We start from the raw sequence: 27,796 nt of genomic DNA on the forward strand, positions 1-27,796 counted from the left end.
CATACAATGTTACGTTTTACTATACAGTATTACTTTTCAGATCATTTAATTTTTTTTCCAATCCGCATTCAGCTAGTATATTCCTTTCCTATGTTGGTGTTCGCGCCGAGCGCTTGTATTCATTTAAATAATACATTCCATTTAATGTAAGCCAGACTTTCCAAGCCATTGGATGCGCTATAAACACATTGTAGAAGTGACCTGTTGATGATCTCATTCCCTTGTATTGTAATGTGTCTGAATCTCTCCATATACGCAGAGAAACAATGGTTGGCGAGCTTGAGCGCCCATTTTATCTTCAGACTTTTACATTGCGACCTTTTCTCATTGCTGAGCTCTGAAGGATGTAAAGAAGAGAACATAACTTTGAATTTACTGTTAACCCCTTTAGTGCTGAACGTGCCAGTAACAGCCTTCCTCATTTGTTTCGCTGTTAATGGATACATTATACATCTGCGTTTTGAAATTCTTATTTTCCAAATGTCCTCAATCTTCATAATTTGTATTTATTTTGAAGAAAGTTTGGTTCTTGTTCAGTTGTTTGAGCTGTATTTGGAATTCTGTCTCACTGAAGGTAAAGTGACACTGCGCAGGTCTGCAGCACACACGCTGCGTTGGCCTTTGGAGATATTTAAACAGTTTAGTGTTTAACTGGCACCTTCATGTTTTGGGCGTGCTGATTAGTACACAGTGTTTCACTGTTTTTTAAATATATTTACTTAACTTAAATCCACGGCATTCTACAGTAACCCTGGGATAAAAAACTTACAGAACCATTATGCCTCAAACGCTTGTCTTCCTACCGCAGGCTGCAGATATCTCTTTAACCCTTTTGGATTTGTCAAACATTTGAAAAACTATTGTCAACATATTGGTTTCCAGTGGGACCTTCTCTTTAGCCTTGAGAAACGACTAGGTACTGAAACACGCCCTCCATTGGGCGAACTGCTCACATGACCCGGCCATCACGCGGCAAAACCACCCCAAAAATTGCGGGAAAAATCGGGCACGCCATTGCCTCTGCGCACGCACTCCCCACGGCCATTTGTTCATACCGCGCTAACTATGGACGCGGCCTAGTAGATGTGCTGCAGAGACAGATATTAAAAAAATTATCCGAATTTTATTCCCCCCGCCCCACACTGGATATTCACGACTATTTTTGCATTTAATGCTTCAGCCTGCAGTTTTGTTGCATTTATTGCAAATGGGATAATCTACAATGTCATACTGGTGCAGGCCGCAGCGGGCGCTGACATGGGCGGGCCTCGGGCCTCGGGCCTCTCTTGAAGTTATGTGCAAGCCTGGGTTCAGCACATAGTATGTATTTTTGCCTGATTAGAGCCTCTCTGAATGCTGGGACTGCTGGGTTATTAACACGGAGAAGAACTTGAGGTTCAGTTAATGCTTTCAATTATAATGCAGGTTAGATTAAGAAACTAGGACTTTTTTGTATTACGATTACTTAAATGCTCGGGAATAGATGGATTTTGCTCTGAGGGAAGTGGCATTTAATCGTTCTTCCTGTTTATTTTAGTCAGGAAAGGTTGGAATGGAACCGTACTTGTATTGCAGCATTTATTTAGTTCTGGTTTCCCCCGCACTGGCTATTGTACAGATGCTATACCTGACGTGCATTTGTTATACGGATTTCATGCACGACAAAATATAGGTGCATGCTGATTCTTTATCATTGTAAGTGATACATTATTAACATCTGTGCTTTGTGGAATCAGATACTGCTTTTGATGAAGTGTAAGTGGAAATGTTAGAGAAGATGGTGTGTGGTTGTTTTTGTTTTTTAACTGGGGGAAAATCCTTATTTTTAAAATAACCAATGACTTGCCAAACACACATGTATGCACTTATCTTGTATATTCTGGGAACAACAAACCAAGCACATATCTTGGCTAAGTGGCCTAAAGAGAAGGTTTACAGCTGGGTATGTTGTATTTGTATCATACGCTGTTCAGAACTCTGTTTCTGTTGGACAATAATTGGTGCGACTTCCAATCCTAAAGCCCATAAATGGACTAGTCCGATGATCCAGAACTTCTGCCCTTTCCCCTTCCTTCTTTGTTTCATATCCTAAAACTCCTGCATTGGAAACTGTATTAGCCCACCACCGGGGCATGGCCCCTCATCCACGTATAATTACATTTGAATGGCTTCATTAAAAAATGCAGATAGATAGCTATCTATGTATCCTCCTATCCACACCCACATGGGAAAAGCGACCACTTTTACCATTTGGATTTGTATGATTAAAATACATGTGTGGACATCACTTCTGCTAAAGTAACTTCTACTTTAGCAGGAGATATCTGAGCTATGTCCACAATGCGCGTGCGTGTGTGTGGTATGATTCCACACGCCTGACTTGGTAAGTAAATAATTTATATTCTGTACCTTCTGAGAACCATATCAGATTATAAATATCTTCTATTTTGTAAACTTGTAAGGAAAATGAACTTTGTCACCTTGCGCATCTGGTTAGGAGAGTTTTACGACTCCTTTTTGGAGGTGGGTATTGGCAGACTGGCTATTTCTGTATAAACTCTTTTTTTCTTTTTTTTTGCATTGTCTTTGAGTCCGGGTTAGACACTATTGTGGTTCACACTCTATTTGACAATTTAACCTAAACTGTTATGTTGGTTATGACTTAATCACCCCACAATCCCAGATCTGGTCGCACTTAACCCCACTTCTAGACAAACACAGAAACCCTAGGTGAGGTCACTGGCCTGCCCTAAAATAATGGCATGTCTTTTTAAGAAGCAAGTTAACCTGTTGTGTGCCAGATTATTAAAATGTTGAATATATTAATGGTCTTCTCATTACATCAACATTGTCTTTACTTTAATTATATTTGGCGCTGGAGGCGACTAAGCAGTGACTATGCACGTTTTAATCCAATTCTTTATATAGAATGCTTGGGAGGATAAGCGGGTAAATCCATTTGACACATGAAATGCAAGCTATGCAATGCCCAGAATTAGAAGCCGAGAAGTTGTTTATTGGTTATTATGTTAATGCATAATGGTCCTCTTCTTCTTGTGAAACGTCTGTAATCTTGCTAGGTGTCAAAATAATGTTTTTCAAAGTAAACCCATCTTTGCCATCTCGCACGTCATTGTGGTTGCATTATGGAACTGTATAACAAAAATAATGGTTGTGCGGCACTCCTGAAATCTAGTGAATCTGACAGAGTACTGAAGTATTGCTGGTACAGAACATTCAAGCCTAGTATAATCAGATGTCCGGGTGAACATAAGGAACTGAAAATGCTAGTACTATTTCTATGTTGAGTCCCATACTAAATGGTGCTTCTGAAGTTTTAGGCTCTCAATTGTTTCATAAGCATTACAAGTTCTGTGGCACTCCGTGCGCCCCTTACTTCATCACACTGACCACTGAATCATCCGGTGTAAAAAGAAAATCAAAAGGCATTAAAGTCTTCAGGATTCTGTAAATGCAATGAAAAAGGAAATTCCGTGTTCATGTTACAGATGGCAAGAACGATTTTCTAAATCCATTTCACTTTTCAAACTACTCCAACATCAATCGTTTATCTGGGTGGGTTCAATGTGATCAGCATGTATTTATAACTGGGGGCGGTGGGGCAGCATGGCACTAGAAACACCTACAGAAACTAGAACCCAGGGTACATATAGCTGCACGGTACGTATAGCTGAACACGGCTGGAACTTTTGTTTGTTTGAATATGGTTGTTAATGCAGTGTAAAGTACAAATACCTCTGTGCTTATTTCAGTACACACTTTGTTTGTTCAGCCCTTTTATACTGGGGCATCTGCCCTGGGGTTCCTTGATCTGGAGCCGCCATGACACCTTATCCCAACTCATGAAATACAGCAGTGCAGGTGTGAAAGGTCATTTCATAAAGTAAAACTGCCAATGGCTTTACTTTGGTGCCACTTACTTTATTCGTCCTATTGTGAATTTTCTCTGAACTGATCTAGAACTATACTTCTACTGTTGCTTAAAACTCCAGTTTCCTTGTCATCCCCATGGTAGCCAGTACTGTATGGGTTAATACTTCCACTTCAGCGAAAGGTAGAGCAAAAAGACCTCTGGTCCTTCAGCATAAGACTGCCCCTTGAGGACATCTGACAGTCACTTGTGCTCTACCCTCCGTGGAGGTAGGAGTGCTACCTCAGAGCACAATATTTCTTTTAGATAATTTTACGTGCCACCTTTGCGCTGCCCTCTACCAGGGTCTGCAGCCCAGATTCCTCCCAGAGCCATGCTGACCATACTTACCAGGAGAAGAGAGAGAGGGACAACAATGTGGTCGATCACGACTGCAGTCGGCATGAGAGCCACTTGGAAGTCGGGTCTGCCTACCTGGGCAATCTCTCCTTCCCTCGCTGGGCAGCACCCATTCCAGATTGACTCCAGACCCAGCATGGGGTTTTTTGTTTTAGTCAAAGCACTCAATATTTGATTTTCTATACTTTTCTTCAAACTTTTTAGTGAGGCTGTTGGCATGTTCTAAAAAGACATTATCAGTAAAGTTTCTTTTTAAACTTCTATACTGTCCGAAGGGGATGTTTTCAATCCATTTATTAAACTGGCAACTAGATGGTAAGAATTATTATCATCTACTTCCTTAAAATAGATCTTAGTATTTAATAGTGTTATCTCCTGTTATAGATCGGCGAAGATTCGGCTCGGGGGTTCACTAAATGGTGGTCAGTGCAGCAGAAGAGGACCAAAGATGCAAAGTTCTGTGGGGACGGTCATGTGACCAGGCAGTTACTAAATACAATTGTTGCACTGCTAGAGAGAGGGCAGGGCTCAAAAAGGGGTGTGCCAGAGTCTTTCAGAAGGGGATGTGACTTTGTAAATGGTTGCTATAGAAACAAATGCTTGTTACATTATAATACATAACAAATGACTTTCAAAATTGTTTTAAAAAAAATGCTACAAGTATTTTCTCATAGTACAGAACGGATTTATTTAAAAAAAAAAACCACATAGGATATTACTTGAACTGCAGCTTTTAATAAACTGTTCTATTTTAGATTGAGTTTAATAGTTGGGATTAACAGATTGACATTCTGAGAAATGGACTGGGGAATATTTAAGTAGTAAAACCTCAGCACTTGCTAACAAGCACTTTAACACTGATGATTGAACTGAAAGCCTATTGAAGACAGAATGTGACCGGCAGAATAGGGTTAATCCTATAGCTGATGTCATGCAATTGGTTTATTTGGAGAACACATAGCTGGGTGGAGTTCATATTGTCTGTATGTGCTGTTGCGGTTCTGCAGTCAAAAGGAAGTGGAGGAGAAATGTAAATAACATCTGGATATAGCATCAAAGTCCTATTCGTGTTGTGATGGTGAAATATAGTTATGTGATAACAATGCAGAAAGCTCTAGGTCACAGAATTGCACAAAGAATTTTGTGACCGCAGCCGTGAGCTATTTTACGTTGTGATTATTCGACACAAAGGTCCCAAAGAAAAGAATGTGGTGCCGGGATTTAAAATGTGTTTTGTTTTTTTTTTAAATATTGATATGCAACGGCAAACACAAGCAGCGGGCGATGCACCGTAGGGTGATAACAAAGAGGGTGTTTCATATGGTATGAGAACATAATAAAACGTGTTATCTTTCCCAGAATTAATTCAAGATCAAATCGAAGAGTCCGAAGCTCGTGCAGAAGTGTCTACAATAGGAGCACGCCAATGCAGTCCTCTGTAACTGGGGTCAGGCAGTTTTGGTGATTGTTGGAGGGGCAATAATTATTTTTGCCTCATCTGTCAAAGTACAGTAGCGCAGCATGCCACATTATGTACTGTAGGGGATCAGTTTGAGCTTCCTGAGATTCTCTATGGACCGTATAGTATAACAAACGCTCTGATTTTTGTTTTTGGAAGACCTAATTTGCACTTTTTTTTTTTTTTTTTTGCACCGGTCATTGTTACTTTTTGACCCATAGAATAAGATTTCCATTAACGTCTCAGATAAATCTAACGTTTCTAATATGTGACTCGTGGGCAGTAGCTGGGACGCACAGGGTAGAGGCGCCTATAGGCGATTTATTTTGAATCTTGGTTTGGTGCTTGGCAGAGTTATGCTCCGGAGACCAAACCTTTATATGGTTTATGACAGACTAATTTATCCAATGTATAAGATACATTATAATGGATTTGGTTGTATATTATGCGTGTCTCTGTGTGTCTGTCTCTCTGTGTGTCTCCTCTCTCGGCACCTCCACCGATGAGGGTTCCCAGTGTTGGCGGGATGACCTCATAGGAACCAATACAAACAGTAATAAGCACTGTCTCTATCATCTCTAATGCAACAATACCCACACTCGGCGTGGTTTTCCCCTAAAGTACTGAGGGTGTCTTGGGCACCTATACCCTGGTGTCCACACAAGCAGTCCCACCTAAATTTGTGGTAGCGCTACTCCCCTGTAATGTGTAGGCGCATGTTGGTACCTTCCTCGTCTCGGGCCTGACCTGGGAATAGTAAGAGGAGGATGCTGGATCAGATCCCACGCCACTGGGCCTCCAACACAACTTCCCTCACACCTTGTCCAGGCCGCGGTCTGTGGTGCAATCTCCAGCCGGATGATCCTTCTCCTGTGCAGCCTGGTCCCAGGCCGCAGTCTGCCGCGTGGACGTCGGTCCACCGGCACGGTATTGCAGCTGCTGTTTTAATATGGGGAGGATCCCTATCTGGGGGCTTCCCTACAATACTGTGTAGCCATGTGTAAAATTGGTGTACAGATCTCTCTCATGCTGGCAGTAATCCTGGTAAGAAGGCAGGGTTGCCAGTAACTATCATGGAGGTTTGCCCTCAAACCCTGGTGAAGTGTCATATGTAGCAATGGAAGTGACAACATGCTTTGTGTCCACTGTTAGTGACATAAAGGTGGATCTTTCTGGAGTCTATATATTACACAGCACTGCCTAAAGTTAGTGAGTCTCAGTCAGTCTAAGAGTTGTGGGTTCAAGTTTGTCTGTCAGTGACAAGCTGTATACACACTGTGTCCAGGGACCTGGCACAGCTGGTGGTCTCCCTTAGGGGAGAGGTGGAGAGCAACTCAATTAAGAGAGGAGGAACCTTCTGAATGGAGTACCTCAAAGAAATGAGCGGCTAGTGATGACCGCTATGAATGGCAGTCTGCCTGGAAAGATGTTATTAAAGATGCCCAAGTTCAAGACAACCTTCCTGTGTGAGTGTGGAGTTATTTACCAGGAGGATGCACCAAGAAGGAGTTCCCCGTCAGATACTCCTCCCTGCAGCCGTAGGGATCCTGATGGGGTGGAGGCGCTGTACCAAATGTGAGTAGGACTCAGAACACTACTTCAGACGCCTGTCATGGTGATATTCCCCATTACCAACCAGTGGGAGACTCAGGAGTCCTGTTGCCAGCAGGTGCACCACATATCACACAGACATGTAATTGGGAGCAGATTACACACACAGGGGCCAATATGAGATTGGGTGGGGGTCTGACCGTTATAACTGTACTAGATGTTGTTGGCTTGGGGTCTGTGGAGAAGTCTGGCCTAGTCCAGGGGCTTACTAGCTCCCTGGACACTACCTCCTTCCCTTGCCACCTCCGTCAGACTGACTCGCGGGCTCTCCACCCGCAGAGGATATCCTGTTCCTTCTTAAGGCTGGATCAGCCCATACGATGCACCCTCCACCTCCCAAGAATTCTGGGACTCGTAGTCCTGCTTCCATCTGTGCGGAGACATCCAAAATGGCAGCCGCGCTGGCAATACTACACATGCGTGCCTTTCTACAAGATAGCCGCCCCTGCTAACTCCCCGATCGCGCAGAACTCCGCTGAACAGCAGAGCATCTACCCCATCACCGGAGGTAAGGAAGGGGACTCAGTTACAATTAGATATGTTTCGTATATATGTATTTAACTCCTAAAATAAGGTTATTTTGGGGGGGGTGGGGGGGGAGGATAATTCTATAGCATTTAGTATAAGTCTTTGGATCCCACTGGTGATGGTTTAACAATTGCAAGTATTTCTCCTCCAGTACAGTATGTGAGAGTGATATAGTGATACAGTATAGCACCGTGCGGACCCCGAGTGTTTTATATGTCACTTCAACGTGTATAATACGTTGGTCCTAGTTGCTTTTATAGCAATATCCTCTCATTGCTGAAGCGGGGGGGGGGGAGGTAATAGGTTGTCTTCCAGCACCGCAGGGGTTAACCATTTCTGGCGAGTAAGAACTTGCTTGGGACTGATATTATTCCTGTAGTACCATTTTGAATTTTAAAGCTTACTCCTGGTTAATTAACCCTTCCTAGGACTTTCCCTTACTATGCAGGTTTTCAGAGCAGTGTGCATGGACAGGGTAACAGGCCCTGCGTTACTCGCAGACCTGTGGTAATGAAGCATGGTTTCTACCTGCAGTACCTGCTCACATTTCACTCTGGCCTGTGTATTTTTATCAGCAGCTTGCTTTTATACTGTGGGCTTTGTAGCTGTTACGCAACAGTGTGTCATAAATACCTTTGTTACTGTTCCACCAGGGTTCAGTTATTAAAGGCTGCCTCTTATCAGTGGGCGTTTGCATGCATGGGAGTAAGCTGATTGGCATATTGCGGTCTCACCTCCCTGGGTGTTACTGGAAACCCCACTCACCTGTGTATAGCTGCATAGTCTCCAGCACACTTTGCTGGCTCTGGGAGCTTTCACTTCAGGAAGTTTCCCTTCTTTGTATCTTCGGAATCCAGCAAATATTTAACTGACTTTTTATTAAGGTAAGTGCTTGGTTTTGTCATTTTTCAGTAATGACTGGTCAGTCCCTCTTAATACTAAAAATTTAACATTTAAATCAAATGGTTGGTAGTGTTTTTTTGTTTTTTTTTAATCTGTTAAAGGTGTATGTGTATGTATATACAGTATTATATACACACACATTGTTGAATCAGTCTTTATTTGTTTGGCTAATGGTGGCCGTATGATTTTTAGTTTAAAGATCTAAAGGGGAAGCAACATAATTAACAGGTAGGATTAAAATTAAATGGCCCAAACCAAATTTGCTCATCTTATGCACAGGAAGAATAAAAGTGAAAGTTTTACCCCCCCCCCCCCCCCGTGCCCCTGGATTTTTGTCTGTTTACAAGACTGATCAATCAAAATGTTTTTTATTAATGGATATATGAAAGTCATGGTGATTTTTTTTTTTTTTTTTTTAATTTTTTTTAGTCCGTATTAAGAGGACAGATTTTTGAACTCATTTTTTTAAAATGATGCTTGAATTGGGATACCCAAACTATGATATGGTTAATAAAGTGTGTGTGTGTGTGTGTGTGTGTGTGTCTCTTTATAGTAAGCTTTTAATGAAGTCTCCTTTAGGCTACGTCCAAAGCGGGGAAGACACGCGGACGCTCGGCGCTGAGCCCCTGCATCCTCAATGAGGATGTCTTTAGAGGGGGCTCATGCGAGCGTGCTGAGGCGTTGGAATTTTCAGCCGACAGCAGAGCCTGTTTCTCAGTGCGCTGTCAGCTGAAAACCTCCAATCACTGCAAAGCGGTGTCAACGTCGCGGGCTATTGGCCCAGCGACGTCACTGGCCTGCATCCCAATTGTGCACGCTGGCTCGCCTGCCAGTCCATAGGCTCGCTCGTGACCGGGCAGGCGAGCCTCAGCGTCAGCGCGGAGGAGCGCGGGCTGAGGCTCTATGGACGCAGCCTTACGCCTTAACATCGACACCCTTATGTTTTAAGAGAAAAATCATAGCTATTCAAACTCTTAAATTAACAAATCCATTTGACGTCGCAGCTACGTCATGTATAAAACCAAGTTTTGGCTTGTAAAACTCGGTAGCATATTTGCATTAAAGATAACTAGCCAAGTCATGCCCGTTGTGATGGCGCAGAGTACATGAGTACTTCACTATGAGGTCATACCTTCCTTATTTGGACGAACAATTGATCTTTTAGGACAAGCTTTCGAGAGTTCTGATTTCCAAAGATTCCAGGAGTTTAACACGTTTATAAAATCCAAGATATCAACCTCTAAGGCAGATGAGGGAGAGCGATAATGGCTGAGGAAATGGTAAATAAAAAGACCGGGCAATGTAGGATATTTGAAAACGCAGACGGAATATGTGCTTGGAACCATCCTCCATACTTTAGAGAGATCTACAAACCTACTTTCACGACAAGCACTAAATTAAGTTGTTCATTGTCATCTGGAGAACGCAATATACTATAGTCCTATTGTTAGGTTCATGTTGAGCCAATCTTGCTTTGAAGCTCTTAACCTGCAGATTGTACAGTTCATGTTATTCCTGCTTTCAGATACATGTAACGGTTTAACCGGTCTTATGACCTGAGGTCATTTTGCTATTCATCATCTCTCCCTGTTTTTCTACCTAGAGATGGTTATGTGAGTGTAGCCCAGCTGCTTTGTAGTATTGCTTACGACCACATTTACATCTGAAAAGCTTCCCCCCCCCGCCCCCCCCCCCCCCCCCCCCCCCCCATTCTGTTTGGTGGAAATTAAGAGTGGCACCTAATGCTGGATCATGGATATAAAATGTATATTGTGCAGTTTTTGATAAAGAAGCCTTCTCTGGAACGGTTTTGTTAGGTCTCTGGAAATGTGGATAGAACAAGTAACTAGTGCAGTAGGGGGCGCTGGATATTTCTGGGTGGGGGCGGGGGTGGTTGCAGAGGCCCCGCGCTCTTCCCCCAGGCATTTAAATTAAATGCCGGGGGAACCGTGAGGCCTCTGCAACTCACTTACCATGATTCTGGAGATCTGCTGTGACAATCGCCATGGCAACGCGGCGTCAAATGTTGCCGCAGAGTGACGTCACACGTCCGTCTCCATGGCAATCGGGTCACGTGGCGTCATTTGACGCCGCCAAACAAGTGGAGGGGGCGCGAGACTGAGGAGGAGACGGGGACGCAGCTAAAAAAGTTTGCGCGACCTGGACTAGTGACTTCCGAGTCCCTATTCATTCGAAAATTAAACCCGTTGAGTGCAGGTCAGAACCACAAGTCGCAAAAAAAAGCTTTGTGGATTTTTGTTATTTTGATTAAATCACTTTATGGTTTGTGTCCCAAAAGCTTCTTTCAGGGAGTCTCATTTCTTTCAACTCCGCTTATGTATTTTATTTATTTTTTAAAACCATGTATGTATATTTAATTCACTCCTCGGTTATCTGCCGGAATCCGTCCCTCAAACTGCCGTCGGATTGTGGGTCCTATGTTAAACCGCGGCGGTGAGCGATTTAATCTGTTGCGCCGTCAGATAATTTATTCAGCGGAATACATTATTCGGTGTCGCATGGCGAGGAGCGCCTGTACTGTACATAACTTGTAGGTGCACATAGGGCATGGATACTGTAGAAGAGGGTTTCCTTTTTATATACCTTTAAAACAGCGTTTTTGTCACATGACCCCGCGGCGTACGTTGCCATGGAGACGCATCCAGAAGCCGGCTGAATCTCTGTAAATTTAGGTTGCAGAGGCCTCGCGCGATCCTCAGATATTTAATTTAAATGCCTTGGGAGAGACCGCGGGGCCTCTGCAAGCGCCCGCGCCCCTGCCTTAAAACACGGTCTACATATAAGGTATGGCAAGTTACACGGAGACGGATACGTTTCTCAGCTGCACCAAGTTTAATGAAGCAAACAAGGCCGTCTCTGAGGAGCTGAAGGATGCGTTAACTCTTTGTGTGAAAAAGGTAGAGGAGCTCAACACTTGTGACCATGTCCTGTAGCCCTGCGGGTACAGCACAGCAGCAAGCATACTACCTTCTGAATGGGAGGAAACCTGCTCGGTCCAATGGTCCTCATAGTCCAGTGACCCTGGCGCGGTACCGTTGGTTTGCCCACGTTCCTTGCTGTTTCCTTTACATTCTGGATAAGAAAAAAGTTGATCTCTTTCAAGTGTATGTATTGAGTAATATGCACACCGTGAAAATGACGTGGCGCGGGGAGGACATACAGTAAGTACACGGGGCACGGGGAGGACATACAGTAAGTACACGGCACGGGGAGGGCATACAGTAAGTACACTGGGCACGGGGAGGACATACAGTAAGTACACGGGGCACGGGGAGGACATACAGTAAGTACACGGGGCACGGGGAGGACATACAGTAAGTACGCTGGGCACGGGGAGGACATACAGTAAGTACGCTGGGCACGGGGAGGACATACAGTAAGTACACTGGGCACGGGGAGGACATACAGTAAGTACACTGGGCACGGGGAGGACATACAGTAAGTACACGGGGCACGGGGAGGACATACAGTAAGTACGCTGGGCACGGGGAGGACATACAGTAAGTACACTGGTCACGGGGAGGACATACAGTAAGTACACTGGGCACGGGGAGGACATACAGTAAGTACACTGGGCACGGGGAGGGCATACAGTAAGTACGCTGGGCGCGGGGAGGACATACAGTAAGTACGCTGGGCACGGGGGGGACATACAGTAAGTACACTGGGCACGGGGAGGACATACAGTAAGTACACTGGGCACGGGGAGGACATACAGTAAGTACACTGGGCACGGGGAGGACATACAGTAAGTACACTGGGCACGGGGAGGACATACAGTAAGTACACTGGGCACGGGGAGGACATACAGTAAGTACACTGGGCACGGGGAGGACATACAGTAAGTACACTGGGCACGGGGAGGACATACAGTAAGTACGCTGGGCACGGGGAGGACATACAGTAAGTACGCTGGGCACGGGGAGGACATACAGTAAGTACGCTGGGCACGGGGAGGGCATACAGTAAGTACGCTGGGCACGGGGAGGACATACAGTAAGTACGCTGGGCACGGGGAGGACATACAGTAAGTACACTGGGCACGGGGAGGACATACAGTAAGTACGCTGGGCACGGGGAGGACATACAGTAAGTACACTGGGCACGGGGAGGGCATACAGTAAGTACATGGCACGGGGAGGACATACAGTAAGTACACTGGGCACGGGGAGGACATACAGTAAGTACACTGGGCACGGGGAGGACATACAGTAAGTACGCTGGGCACGGGGAGGACATACAGTAAGTACGCTGGGCACGGGGAGGACATACAGTAAGTACACTGGGCACGGGGAGGACATACAGTAAGTACACTGGGCACGGGGAGGACATACAGTAAGTACACTGGGCACGGGGAGGACATACAGTAAGTACGCTGGGCACGGGGAGGACATACAGTAAGTACGCTGGGCACGGGGAGGACATACAGTAAGTACGCTGGGCACGGGGAGGGCATACAGTAAGTACGCTGGGCACGGGGAGGACATACAGTAAGTACGCTGGGCACAGGGAGGACATACAGTAAGTACACTGGGCACGGGGAGGACATACAGTAAGTACGCTGGGCACGGGGAGGACATACAGTAAGTACACTGGGCACGGGGAGGGCATACAGTAAGTACATGGCACGGGGAGGACATACAGTAAGTACACTGGGCACGGGGAGGACATACAGTAAGTACACTGGGCACGGGGAGGACATACAGTAAGTACGCTGGGCACGGGGAGGGCATACAGTAAGTACGCTGGGCACGGGGAGGACATACAGTAAGTACACTGGGCACGGGGAGGACATACAGTAAGTACACTGGGCACGGGGAGGACATACAGTAAGTACGCTGGGCGCGGGGAGGACATACAGTAAGTACGCTGGGCACGGGGAGGACATACAGTAAGTACACTGGGCACGGGGAGGACATACAGTAAGTACGCTGGGCGCGGGGAGGACATACAGTAAGTACACTGGGCACGGGGAGGACATACAGTAAGTACACTGGGCACGGGGAGGACATACAGTAAGTACGCTGGGCACGGGGAGGACATACAGTAAGTACGCTGGGCACGGGGAGGACATACAGTAAGTACACTGGGCACGGGGAGGACATACAGTAAGTACACTGGGCACGGGGAGGACATACAGTAAGTACGCTGGGCACGGGGAGGACATACAGTAAGTACACTGGGCACGGGGAGGACATACAGTAAGTACGCTGGGCACGGGGAGGACATACAGTAAGTACGCTGGGCACGGGGAGGACATACAGTAAGTGCACGGGGAGGACATACAGTAAGTACGCTGGGCACGGGGAGGACATACAGTAAGTACACTGGGCACAGGGAGGGCATACAGTAAGTACACTGGGCACGGGGAGGACATACAGTAAGTACGCTGGGCACGGGGAGGACATACAGTAAGTACGCTGGGCACGGGGAGGACATACAGTAAGTACACTGGGCACGGGGAGGACATACAGTAAGTACACTGGGCACGGGGAGGACATACAGTAAGTACGCTGGGCACGGGGAGGACATACAGTAAGTACGCTGGGCACGGGGAGGACATACAGTAAGTACGCTGGGCACGGGGAGGACATACAGTAAGTACACTGGGCACGGGGAGGACATACAGTAAGTACACTGGGCACGGGGAGGACATACAGTAAGTACGCTGGGCACGGGGAGGACATACAGTAAGTACGCTGGGCACGGAGAGGACATACAGTAAGTACACTGGGCGCGGGGAGGACATACAGTAAGTACACTGGGCACGGGGAGGACATACAGTAAGTACATGGCACGGGGAGGACATACAGTAAGTACGCTGGGCACAGGGAGGACATACAGTAAGTACGCTGGGCACGGGGAGGACATACAGTAAGTACGCTGGGCACGGGGAGGACATACAGTAAGTACGCTGGGCGCGGGGAGGACATACAGTAAGTACGCTGGGCACGGGGAGGACATACAGTAAGTACGCTGGGCACGGGGAGGACATACAGTAAGTACGCTGGGCACGGAGAGGACATACAGTAAGTACGCTGGGCACGGGGAGGACATACAGTAAGTACACTGGGCACGGGGAGGACATACAGTAAGTACACTGGGCACGGGGAGGACATACAGTAAGTACACTGGGCACGGGGAGGACATACAGTAAGTACGCTGGGCACGGGGAGGACATACAGTAAGTACGCTGGGCACGGGGAGGACATACAGTAAGTACACTGGGCACGGGGAGGACATACAGTAAGTACACTGGGCACGGGGAGGGCATACAGTAAGTACACTGGGCACGGGGAGGGCATACAGTAAGTACACTGGGCACGGGGAGGACATACAGTAAGTACGCTGGGCACGGGGAGGACATACAGTAAGTACACGGCACGGGGAGGACATACAGTAAGTACACTGGGCACGGGGAGGACATACAGTAAGTACACTGGGCACGGGGAGGACATACAGTAAGTACACTGGGCACGGGGAGGACATACAGTAAGTACGCTGGGCACGGGGAGGACATACAGTAAGTACGCTGGGCGCGGGGAGGACATACAGTAAGTACACTGGGCACGGGGAGGACATACAGTAAGTACACTGGGCACGGGGAGGACATACAGTAAGTACGCTGGGCACGGGGAGGGCATACAGTAAGTACGCTGGGCGCGGGGAGGACATACAGTAAGTACACTGGGCACGGGGAGGACATACAGTAAGTACATGGCACGGGGAGGACATACAGTAAGTACGCTGGGCACGGGGAGGACATACAGTAAGTACGCTGGGCACGGGGAGGACATACAGTAAGTACACTGGGCACGGGGAGGACATACAGTAAGTACACTGGGCACGGGGAGGACATACAGTAAGTACACTGGGCACGGGGAGGGCATACAGTAAGTACACTGGGCACGGGGAGGACATACAGTAAGTACACTGGGCGCGGGTAGGACATACAGTAAGTACACTGGGCACGGGGAGGACATACAGTAAGTACACTGGGCGCGGGGAGGACATACAGTAAGTACACTGGGCACGGGGAGGACATACAGTAAGTACACGGGGCACGGGGAGGACATACAGTAAGTACACGGGGCACGGGGAGGACATACAGTAAGTACGCTGGGCACGGGGAGGACATACAGTAAGTACACGGCACGGGGAGGGCATACAGTAAGTACACTGGGCACGGGGAGGGCATACAGTAAGTACACTGGGCACGGGGAGGACATACAGTAAGTACACTGGGCACGGGGAGGACATACAGTAAGTACACGGCACGGGGAGGGCATACAGTAAGTACACGGCACGGGGAGGGCATACAGTAAGTACACTGGGCACGGGGAGGACATACAGTAAGTACGCTGGGCACGGGGAGGACATACAGTAAGTACGCTGGGCACGGGGAGGACATACAGTAAGTACGCTGGGCACGGGGAGGACATACAGTAAGTACACTGGGCACGGGGAGGACATACAGTAAGTACGCTGGGCACGGGGAGGGCATACAGTAAGTACACTGGGCACGGGGAGGGCATACAGTAAGTACACTGGGCACGGGGAGGACATACAGTAAGTACACTGGGCACGGGGAGGACATACAGTAAGTACATGGCACGGGGAGGACATACAGTAAGTACGCTGGGCACGGGGAGGGCATACAGTAAGTACACTGGGCACGGGGAGGACATACAGTAAGTACACTGGGCACGGGGAGGACATACAGTAAGTACGCTGGGCACGGGGAGGACATACAGTAAGTACACTGGGCACGGGGAGGGCATACAGTAAGTACGCTGGGCACGGGGAGGGCATACAGTAAGTACACTGGGCACGGGGAGGACATACAGTAAGTACACTGGGCACGGGGAGGACATACAGTAAGTACGCTGGGCACGGGGAGGACATACAGTAAGTACGCTGGGCACGGGGAGGGCATACAGTAAGTACACTGGGCACGGGGAGGGCATACAGTAAGTACACTGGGCACGGGGAGGACATACAGTAAGTACACTGGGCACGGGGAGGACATACAGTAAGTACACGGCACGGGGAGGACATACAGTAAGTACGCTGGGCACGGGGAGGACATACAGTAAGTACACTGGGCACGGGGAGGGCATACAGTAAGTACACTGGGCACGGGGAGGGCATACAGTAAGTACACTGGGCACGGGGAGGGCATACAGTAAGTACACTGGGCACGGGGAGGACATACAGTAAGTACACTGGGCACGGGGAGGACATACAGTAAGTACATGGCACGGGGAGGACATACAGTAAGTACGCTGGGCACGGGGAGGGCATACAGTAAGTACACTGGGCACGGGGAGGACATACAGTAAGTACACTGGGCACGGGGAGGACATACAGTAAGTACGCTGGGCACGGGGAGGACATACAGTAAGTACACTGGGCACGGGGAGGGCATACAGTAAGTACGCTGGGCACGGGGAGGGCATACAGTAAGTACACTGGGCACGGGGAGGACATACAGTAAGTACACTGGGCACGGGGAGGACATACAGTAAGTACGCTGGGCACGGGGAGGACATACAGTAAGTACGCTGGGCACGGGGAGGGCATACAGTAAGTACACTGGGCACGGGGAGGGCATACAGTAAGTACACTGGGCACGGGGAGGACATACAGTAAGTACACTGGGCACGGGGAGGACATACAGTAAGTACACGGCACGGGGAGGACATACAGTAAGTACGCTGGGCACGGGGAGGACATACAGTAAGTACACTGGGCACGGGGAGGGCATACAGTAAGTACGCTGGGCACGGGGAGGGCATACAGTAAGTACACTGGGCACGGGGAGGACATACAGTAAGTACACGGCACGGGGAGGACATACAGTAAGTACACTGGGCACGGGGAGGACATACAGTAAGTACACTGGGCACGGGGAGGACATACAGTAAGTACACGGGGCACGGGGAGGGCATACAGTAAGTACACTGGGCACGGGGAGGACATACAGTAAGTACACTGGGCACGGGGAGGACATACAGTAAGTACACTGGGCACGGGGAGGACATACAGTAAGTACACTGGGCACGGGGAGGACATACAGTAAGTACACTGGGCACGGGGAGGACATACAGTAAGTACGCTGGGCACGGGGAGGGCATACAGTAAGTACGCTGGGCACGGGGAGGACATACAGTAAGTACACTGGGCACGGGGAGGACATACAGTAAGTACACTGGGCACGGGGAGGACATACAGTAAGTACACTGGGCGCGGGGAGGGCATACAGTAAGTACGCTGGGCACGGGGAGGACATACAGTAAGTACGCTGGGCACAGGGAGGACATACAGTAAGTACACTGGGCACGGGGAGGACATACAGTAAGTACACTGGGCACGGGGAGGACATACAGTAAGTACACTGGGCACGGGGAGGGCATACAGTAAGTACACTGGGCACGGGGAGGGCATACAGTAAGTACGCTGGGCACGGGGAGGGCATACAGTAAGTACGCTGGGCACGGGGAGGACATACAGTAAGTACACTGGGCACGGGGAGGACATACAGTAAGTACACTGGGCACGGGGAGGACATACAGTAAGTACACTGGGCACGGGGAGGGCATACAGTAAGTACACTGGGCACGGGGAGGACATACAGTAAGTACACTGGGCACGGGGAGGACATACAGTAAGTACACGGGGAGGACATACAGTAAGTACGCTGGGCACGGGGAGGACATACAGTAAGTACACTGGGCACGGGGAGGACATACAGTAAGTACACTGGGCACGGGGAGGGCATACAGTAAGTACACTGGGCACGGGGAGGACATACAGTAAGTACACTGGGCACGGGGAGGACATACAGTAAGTACACTGGGCACGGGGAGGACATACAGTAAGTACACTGGGCACGGGGAGGACATACAGTAAGTACGCTGGGCACGGGGAGGACATACAGTAAGTACGCTGGGCACGGGGAGGACATACAGTAAGTACGCTGGGCACGGGGAGGACATACAGTAAGTACACTGGGCACGGGGAGGGCATACAGTAAGTACACTGGGCACGGGGAGGACATACAGTAAGTACACTGGGCACGGGGAGGCCATACAGTAAGTACACTGGGCACGGGGAGGACATACAGTAAGTACACTGGGCACGGGGAGGACATACAGTAAGTACACTGGGGAGGACATACAGTAAGTACGCTGGGCACGGGGAGGACATACAGTAAGTACACTGGGCACGGGGAGGGCATACAGTAAGTACACTGGGCACGGGGAGGACATACAGTAAGTACACTGGGCACGGGGAGGACATACAGTAAGTACACTGGGCACGGGGAGGACATACAGTAAGTACACTGGGCACGGGGAGGACATACAGTAAGTACGCTGGGCACGGGGAGGACATACAGTAAGTACGCTGGGCACGGGGAGGACATACAGTAAGTACACGGCACGGGGAGGGCATACAGTAAGTACGCTGGGCACGGGGAGGACATACAGTAAGTACACGGCACGGGGAGGACATACAGTAAGTACACTGGGCACTGGGAGGACATACAGTAAGTACATGGCACAGGGAGGACATACAGTAAGTACACTGGGCACGGGGAGGACATACAGTAAGTACACTGGGCGCGGGGAGGACATACAGTAAGTACACTGGGCACGGGGAGGACATACAGTAAGTACACGGCACGGGGAGGACATACAGTAAGTACGCTGGGCACGGGGAGGACATACAGTAAGTACACTGGGCACGGGGAGGACATACAGTAAGTACGCTGGGCACGGGGAGGACATACAGTAAGTACGCTGGGCACGGGGAGGACATACAGTAAGTACACTGGGCACGGGGAGGACATATAGTAAGTACGCTGGGCACGGGGAGGACATACAGTAAGTACGCTGGGCGCGGGGAGGACATACAGTAAGTACACTGGGCACGGGGAGGACATACAGTAAGTACACTGGGCACGGGGAGGACATACAGTAAGTACACTGGGCACGGGGAGGACATACAGTAAGTACGCTGGGCGCGGGGAGGACATACAGTAAGTACACTGGGCACGGGGAGGACATACAGTAAGTACACTGGGCACGGGGAGGACATACAGTAAGTACACTGGGCACGGGGAGGACATACAGTAAGTACACTGGGCACGGGGAGGACATACAGTAAGTACGCTGGGCACGGGGAGGACATACAGTAAGTACACTGGGCACGGGGAGGACACACAGTAAGTACACTGGGCGCGGGGAGGACATACAGTAAGTACGCTGGGCACGGGGAGGACATACAGTAAGTACGCTGGGCACGGGGAGGGCATACAGTAAGAACGCTGGGCACGGGGAGGGCATACAGTAAGTACACTGGGCACGGGGAGGACATCCAGTAAGTACACTGGGCACGGGGAGGACATACAGTAAGTACGCTGGGCACGGGGAGGACATACAGTAAGTACGCTGGGCACGGGGAGGGCATACAGTAAGTACGCTGGGCACGGAGAGGACATACAGTAAGTACACTGGGCACGGGGAGGACATACAGTAAGTACGCTGGGCACGGGGAGGACATACAGTAAGTACGCTGGGCGCGGGGAGGACATACAGTAAGTACACTGGGCACGGGGAGGGCATACAGTAAGTACACTGGGCACGGGGAGGGCATACAGTAAGTACACTGGGCACGGGGAGGACATACAGTAAGTACGCTGGGCGCGGGGAGGACATACAGTAAGTACGCTGGGCACGGGGAGGACATACAGTAAGTACGCTGGGCACGGGGAGGGCATACAGTAAGAACGCTGGGCACGGGGAGGACATACAGTAAGTACACTGGGCACGGGGAGGACATACAGTAAGTACGCTGGGCACGGAGAGGACATACAGTAAGTACACTGGGCACGGGGAGGGCATACAGTAAGTACACTGGGCACGGGGAGGGCATACAGTAAGTACACTGGGCACGGGGAGGGCATACAGTAAGTACACTGGGCACGGGGAGGGCATACAGTAAGTACGCTGGGCACGGGGAGGGCATACAGTAAGTACGCTGGGCACGGAGAGGACATACAGTAAGTACACTGGGCACGGGGAGGACATACAGTAAGTACGCTGGGCACGGGGAGGACATACAGTAAGTACGCTGGGCGCGGGGAGGACATACAGTAAGTACACTGGGCACGGGGAGGGCATACAGTAAGTACACTGGGCACGGGGAGGGCATACAGTAAGTACACTGGGCACGGGGAGGACATACAGTAAGTACGCTGGGCGCGGGGAGGACATACAGTAAGTACGCTGGGCACGGGGAGGACATACAGTAAGTACGCTGGGCACGGGGAGGGCATACAGTAAGAACGCTGGGCACGGGGAGGACATACAGTAAGTACACTGGGCACGGGGAGGACATACAGTAAGTACGCTGGGCACGGAGAGGACATACAGTAAGTACACTGGGCACGGGGAGGGCATACAGTAAGTACACTGGGCACGGGGAGGGCATACAGTAAGTACGCTGGGCGCGGGGAGGACATACAGTAAGTACGCTGGGCGCGGGGAGGACATACAGTAAGTACACTGGGCACGGGGAGGACATACAGTAAGTACGCTGGGCGCGGGGAGGACATACAGTAAGTACACTGGGCGCGGGGAGGACATACAGTAAGTACACTGGGCACGGGGAGGACATACAGTAAGTACACTGGGAGGACATACAGTAAGTACACTGGGCGCAGGGAGGACATACAGTAAGTACGCTGGGCACGGGGAGGACATACAGTAAGTACACTGGGCACGGGGAGGACATACAGTAAGTACACTGGGCGCGGGGAGGACATACAGTAAGTACACTGGGCGCGGGGAGGACATACAGTAAGTACACTGGGCGCGGGGAGGACATACAGTAAGTACGCTGGGCACGGGGAGGACATACAGTAAGTACGCTGGGCACGGGGAGGACATACAGTAAGTACGCTGGGCGCAGGGAGGACATACAGTAAGTACACTGGGCACGGGGAGGACATACAGTAAGTACACTGGGCGCGGGGAGGACATACAGTAAGTACGCTGGGCACGGGGAGGACATACAGTAAGTACACTGGGAGGACATACAGTAAGTACACTGGGCGCAGGGAGGACATACAGTAAGTACGCTGGGCACGGGGAGGGCATACAGTAAGTACACTGGGCACGGGGAGGGCATACAGTAAGTACACTGGGCACGGGGAGGACATACAGTAAGTACGCTGGGCACGGGGAGGACATACAGTAAGTACACTGGGCACGGGGAGGACATACAGTAAGTACGCTGGGCACGGGGAGGACATACAGTAAGTACACTGGGAGGACATACAGTAAGTACACTGGGCGCAGGGAGGACATACAGTAAGTACACTGGGCACGGGGAGGACATACAGTAAGTACACTGGGCGCGGGGAGGACATACAGTAAGTACACTGGGCACGGGGAGGACATACAGTAAGTACACTGGGAGGACATACAGTAAGTACACTGGGCGCAGGGAGGACATACAGTAAGTACGCTGGGCACGGGGAGGGCATACAGTAAGTACACTGGGCACGGGGAGGGCATACAGTAAGTACACTGGGCACGGGGAGGACATACAGTAAGTACGCTGGGCACGGGGAGGACATACAGTAAGTACACTGGGCACGGGGAGGACATACAGTAAGTACGCTGGGCACGGGGAGGACATACAGTAAGTACGCTGGGCACGGGGAGGACATACAGTAAGTACGCTGGGCACGGGGAGGGCATACAGTAAGTACACTGGGCACGGGGAGGACATACAGTAAGTACACTGGGCACGGGGAGGACATACAGTAAGTACGCTGGGCACGGGGAGGACATACAGTAAGTACGCTGGGCGCGGGGAGGACATACAGTAAGTACACTGGGCGCGGGGAGGACATACAGTAAGTACGCTGGGCACGGGGAGGACATACAGTAAGTACGCTGGGCACGGGGAGGACATACAGTAAGTACGCTGGGCACGGGGAGGACATACAGTAAGTACACGGCACGGGGAGGGCATACAGTAAGTACACTGGGCACGGGGAGGACATACAGTAAGTACACTGGGCACGGGGAGGCCATACAGTAAGTACGCTGGGCACGGGGAGGGCATACAGTAAGTACGCTGGGCACGGGGAGGACATACAGTAAGTACACTGGGCACGGGGAGGACATACAGTAAGTACACTGGGCACGGGGAGGACATACAGTAAGTACACTGGGCACGGGGAGGGCATACAGTAAGTACACTGGGCACGGGGAGGACATACAGTAAGTACACTGGGCACGGGGAGGACATACAGTAAGTACACGGCACGGGGAGGACATACAGTAAGTACACTGGGCACGGGGAGGACATACAGTAAGTACACTGGGCGCGGGGAGGACATACAGTAAGTACGCTGGGCACGGGGAGGACATACAGTAAGTACGCTGGGCACGGGGAGGACATACAGTAAGTACGCTGGGCACGGGGAGGGCATACAGTAAGTACACTGGGCACGGGGAGGACATACAGTAAGTACACTGGGCACGGGGAGGACATACAGTAAGTACACTGGGCACGGGGAGGGCATACAGTAAGTACACTGGGCACGGGGAGGGCATACAGTAAGTACACTGGGCACGGGGAGGACATACAGTAAGTACACTGGGCACGGGGAGGACATACAGTAAGTACACTGGGCACGGGGAGGACATACAGTAAGTACGCTGGGCACGGGGAGGACATACAGTAAGTACACTGGGCACGGGGAGGACATACAGTAAGTACACTGGGCACGGGGAGGGCATACAGTAAGTACACTGGGCACGGGGAGGACATACAGTAAGTACACTGCTGGGCACGGGGAGGACATACAGTAAGTACACTGGGCACGGGGAGGGCATACAGTAAGTACACGGCACGGGGAGGACATACAGTAAGTACACTGGGCACGGGGAGGACATACAGTAAGTACACTGGGCACGGGGAGGACATACAGTAAGTACGCTGGGCACAGGGAGGACATACAGTAAGTACACTGGGCACGGGGAGGACATACAGTAAGTACGCTGGGCGCGGGGAGGACATACAGTAAGTACACTGGGCACGGGGAGGGCATACAGTAAGTACACTGGGCACGGGGAGGACATACAGTAAGTACACTGGGCGCGGGGAGGACATACAGTAAGTACACTGGGCACGGGGAGGACATACAGTAAGTACGCTGGGCACGGGGAGGACATACAGTAAGAACGCTGGGCACGGGGAGGACATACAGTAAGTACACTGGGCACGGGGAGGACATACAGTAAGTACACTGGGCACGGGGAGGACATACAGTAAGTACGCTGGGCACGGGGAGGACATACAGTAAGTACACTGGGCACGGGGAGGACATACAGTAAGTACGCTGGGCACGGGGAGGACATACAGTAAGTACACTGGGCACGGGGAGGACATACAGTAAGTACACTGGGCACGGGGAGGACATACAGTAAGTACACTGGGCACGGGGAGGACATACAGTAAGTACACTGGGCGCGGGGAGGACATACAGTAAGTACACTGGGCACGGGGAGGACATACAGTAAGTACACTGGGCACGGGGAGGACATACAGTAAGTACACTGGGCACGGGGAGGACATACAGTAAGTACGCTGGGCACGGGGAGGACATACAGTAAGTACGCTGGGCACGGGGAGGACATACAGTAAGTACGCTGGGCACGGGGAGGACATACAGTAAGTACGCTGGGCACGGGGAGGGCATACAGTAAGTACACTGGGCACGGGGAGGACATACAGTAAGTACACGGCACGGGGAGGACATACAGTAAGTACACTGGGCACGGGGAGGACATACAGTAAGTACACTGGGCACGGGGAGGACATACAGTAAGTACACTGGGCACGGGGAGGGCATACAGTAAGTACATGGCACGGGGAGGACATACAGTAAGTACACTGGGCACGGGGAGGACATACAGTAAGTACACTGGGCACGGGGAGGACATACAGTAAGTACGCTGGGCACGGGGAGGACATACAGTAAGTACGCTGGGCACGGGGAGGACATACAGTAAGTACGCTGGGCACGGGGAGGACATACAGTAAGTACGCTGGGCACGGGGAGGACATACAGTAAGTACGCTGGGCACGGGGAGGACATACAGTAAGTACACTGGGCACGGGGAGGACATACAGTAAGTACACGGGGCACGGGGAGGACATACAGTAAGTACGCTGGGCGCGGGGAGGACATACAGTAAGTACACTGGGCACGGGGAGGACATACAGTAAGTACGCTGGGCACGGGGAGGACATACAGTAAGTACGCTGGGCACGGGGAGGGCATACAGTAAGTACGCTGGGCACGGGGAGGACATACAGTAAGTACGCTGGGCACGGGGAGGGCATACAGTAAGTACGCTGGGCACGGGGAGGGCATACAGTAAGTACACTGGGCACGGGGAGGACATACAGTAAGTACACTGGGCACGGGGAGGACATACAGTAAGTACGCTGGGCACGGGGAGGACATACAGTAAGTACGCTGGGCACGGGGAGGACATACAGTAAGTACGCTGGGCACGGGGAGGACATACAGTAAGTACGCTGGGCACGGGGAGGACATACAGTAAGTACGCTGGGCACGGGGAGGACATACAGTAAGTACACTGGGCACGGGGAGGACATACAGTAAGTACACTGGGCACGGGGAGGACATACAGTAAGTACGCTGGGCACGGGGAGGACATACAGTAAGTACGCTGGGCACGGGGAGGACATACAGTAAGTACGCTGGGCACGGGGAGGACATACAGTAAGTACACGGCACGGGGAGGACATACAGTAAGTACGCTGGGCACGGGGAGGACATACAGTAAGTACGCTGGGCACGGGGAGGACATACAGTAAGTACGCTGGGCGCGGGGAGGACATACAGTAAGTACGCTGGGCACGGGGAGGACATACAGTAAGTACGCTGGGCACAGGGAGGGCATACAGTAAGTACGCTGGGCACAGGGAGGGCATACAGTAAGTACGCTGGGCACGGGGAGGACATACAGTAAGTACACTGGGCACGGGGAGGGCATACAGTAAGTACACTGGGCGCGGGGAGGACATACAGTAAGTACACTGGGCACGGGGAGGACATACAGTAAGTACACTGGGCACGGGGAGGACATACAGTAAGTACACTGGGCACGGGGAGGACATACAGTAAGTACACTGGGCACGGGGAGGGCATACAGTAAGTACACTGGGCACGGGGAGGGCATACAGTAAGTACGCTGGGCACGGGGAGGACATACAGTAAGTACACTGGGCACGGGGAGGACATACAGTAAGTACGCTGGGCACGGGGAGGACATACAGTAAGTACGCTGGGCGCGGGGAGGACATACAGTAAGTACGCTGGGCGCGGGGAGGACATACAGTAAGTACGCTGGGCACGGGGAGGACATACAGTAAGTACGCTGGGCACGGGGAGGACATACAGTAAGTACACTGGGCACGGGGAGGACATACAGTAAGTACACTGGGCACGGGGAGGACATACAGTAAGTACGCTGGGCACGGGGAGGACATACAGTAAGTACGCTGGGCACGGGGAGGACATACAGTAAGTACACTGGGCACGGGGAGGACATACAGTAAGTACACTGGGCACGGGGAGGACATACAGTAAGTACGCTGGGCACGGGGAGGACATACAGTAAGTACACTGGGCACGGGGAGGGCATACAGTAAGTACACTGGGCACGGGGTGGACATACAGTAAGTACACTGGGCACGGGGAGGACATACAGTAAGTACGCTGGGCACGGGGAGGACATACAGTAAGTACACTGGGCACGGGGAGGACATACAGTAAGTACGCTGGGCACGGGGAGGGCATACAGTAAGTACACTGGGCACGGGGTGGACATACAGTAAGTACACTGGGCACGGGGAGGACATACAGTAAGTACACTGGGCACGGGGAGGACATACAGTAAGTACGCTGGGCACGGGGAGGGCATACAGTAAGTACACTGGGCACGGGGTGGACATACAGTAAGTACACTGGGCACGGGGAGGACATACAGTAAGTACGCTGGGCACGGGGAGGACATACAGTAAGTACGCTGGGCACGGGGAGGACATACAGTAAGTACGCTGGGCACGGGGAGGACATACAGTAAGTACGCTGGGCACGGGGAGGACATACAGTAAGTACGCTGGGCGCGGGGAGGACATACAGTAAGTACACTGGGCACGGGGAGGACATACAGTAAGTACACTGGGCACGGGGAGGACATACAGTAAGTACGCTGGGCGCGGGGAGGACATACAGTAAGTACACTGGGCGCGGGGAGGACATACAGTAAGTACATGGCACGGGGAGGACATACAGTAAGTACACTGGGCACGGGGAGGACATACAGTAAGTACACTGGGCACGGGGAGGACATACAGTAAGTACACTGGGCACGGGGAGGACATACAGTAAGTACGCTGGGCACGGGGAGGGCATACAGTAAGTACATGGCACGGGGAGGACATACAGTAAGTACCATTGGTAAGTAGATTTAGGATTCTCCATGTTGCCTTCATTTCCGAAAGGAAGCGTGAATCTGTGGCCTTCCAGGCAATGTTAAATACAAGTTCAGCTTTTGGATGTGATTCTGGACTCGCTGCTCCCTCGTGAGATCTGCCGCATGCCCGTCGTTCATTAGTGACAACAGAGAACCACCAGCAAACATCAATGTTACCATTTAGTTTGTGTTGTGTTCGTGTGAATATTCTTGGGAAGTGTTCCTTTGAAACCCAGGCTATTTTAATGAGTACGTCAGTGTCGAGATGAACTAAACCGGATAATGGGGTGATCTAATATATACAGCATTCATTAAATGGTCTGTGATTACTTTTTTTTTTTTTTTTCCTTAAATGATTTTAATTTGTGCTTTTAAGTCAGCGTTGCCGTG

At 50.8% G+C, this 27,796-nt stretch overlaps 1 protein-coding gene across 12 annotated transcripts in view; it reads left to right on the top strand.

Annotated features, from left to right (window-relative positions):
• Positions 1 to 27,796, top strand: part of EPS8 (EGFR pathway substrate 8, signaling adaptor) — a 134,275-nt gene that overhangs the window by 5,237 nt on the left and 101,242 nt on the right. Inside the window, exon 1 of one of the 12 annotated variants that reach the window (XM_075603011.1) lies at positions 8,613 to 8,773. The exons of the other annotated variants lie outside the window; for them this stretch is intronic. The gene's annotated coding sequence lies outside the window, so the exon portion shown is untranslated. Of the gene's footprint in view, positions 1 to 8,612; positions 8,774 to 27,796 lie in introns of those variants that run through there. 12 annotated transcript variants of the gene reach the window in all.

Source organism: Ascaphus truei, chromosome 5 (assembly GCF_040206685.1).
Source record: "Ascaphus truei isolate aAscTru1 chromosome 5, aAscTru1.hap1, whole genome shotgun sequence".
In the NCBI taxonomy this organism is placed as follows: Eukaryota; Metazoa; Chordata; class Amphibia; order Anura; family Ascaphidae; genus Ascaphus; species Ascaphus truei.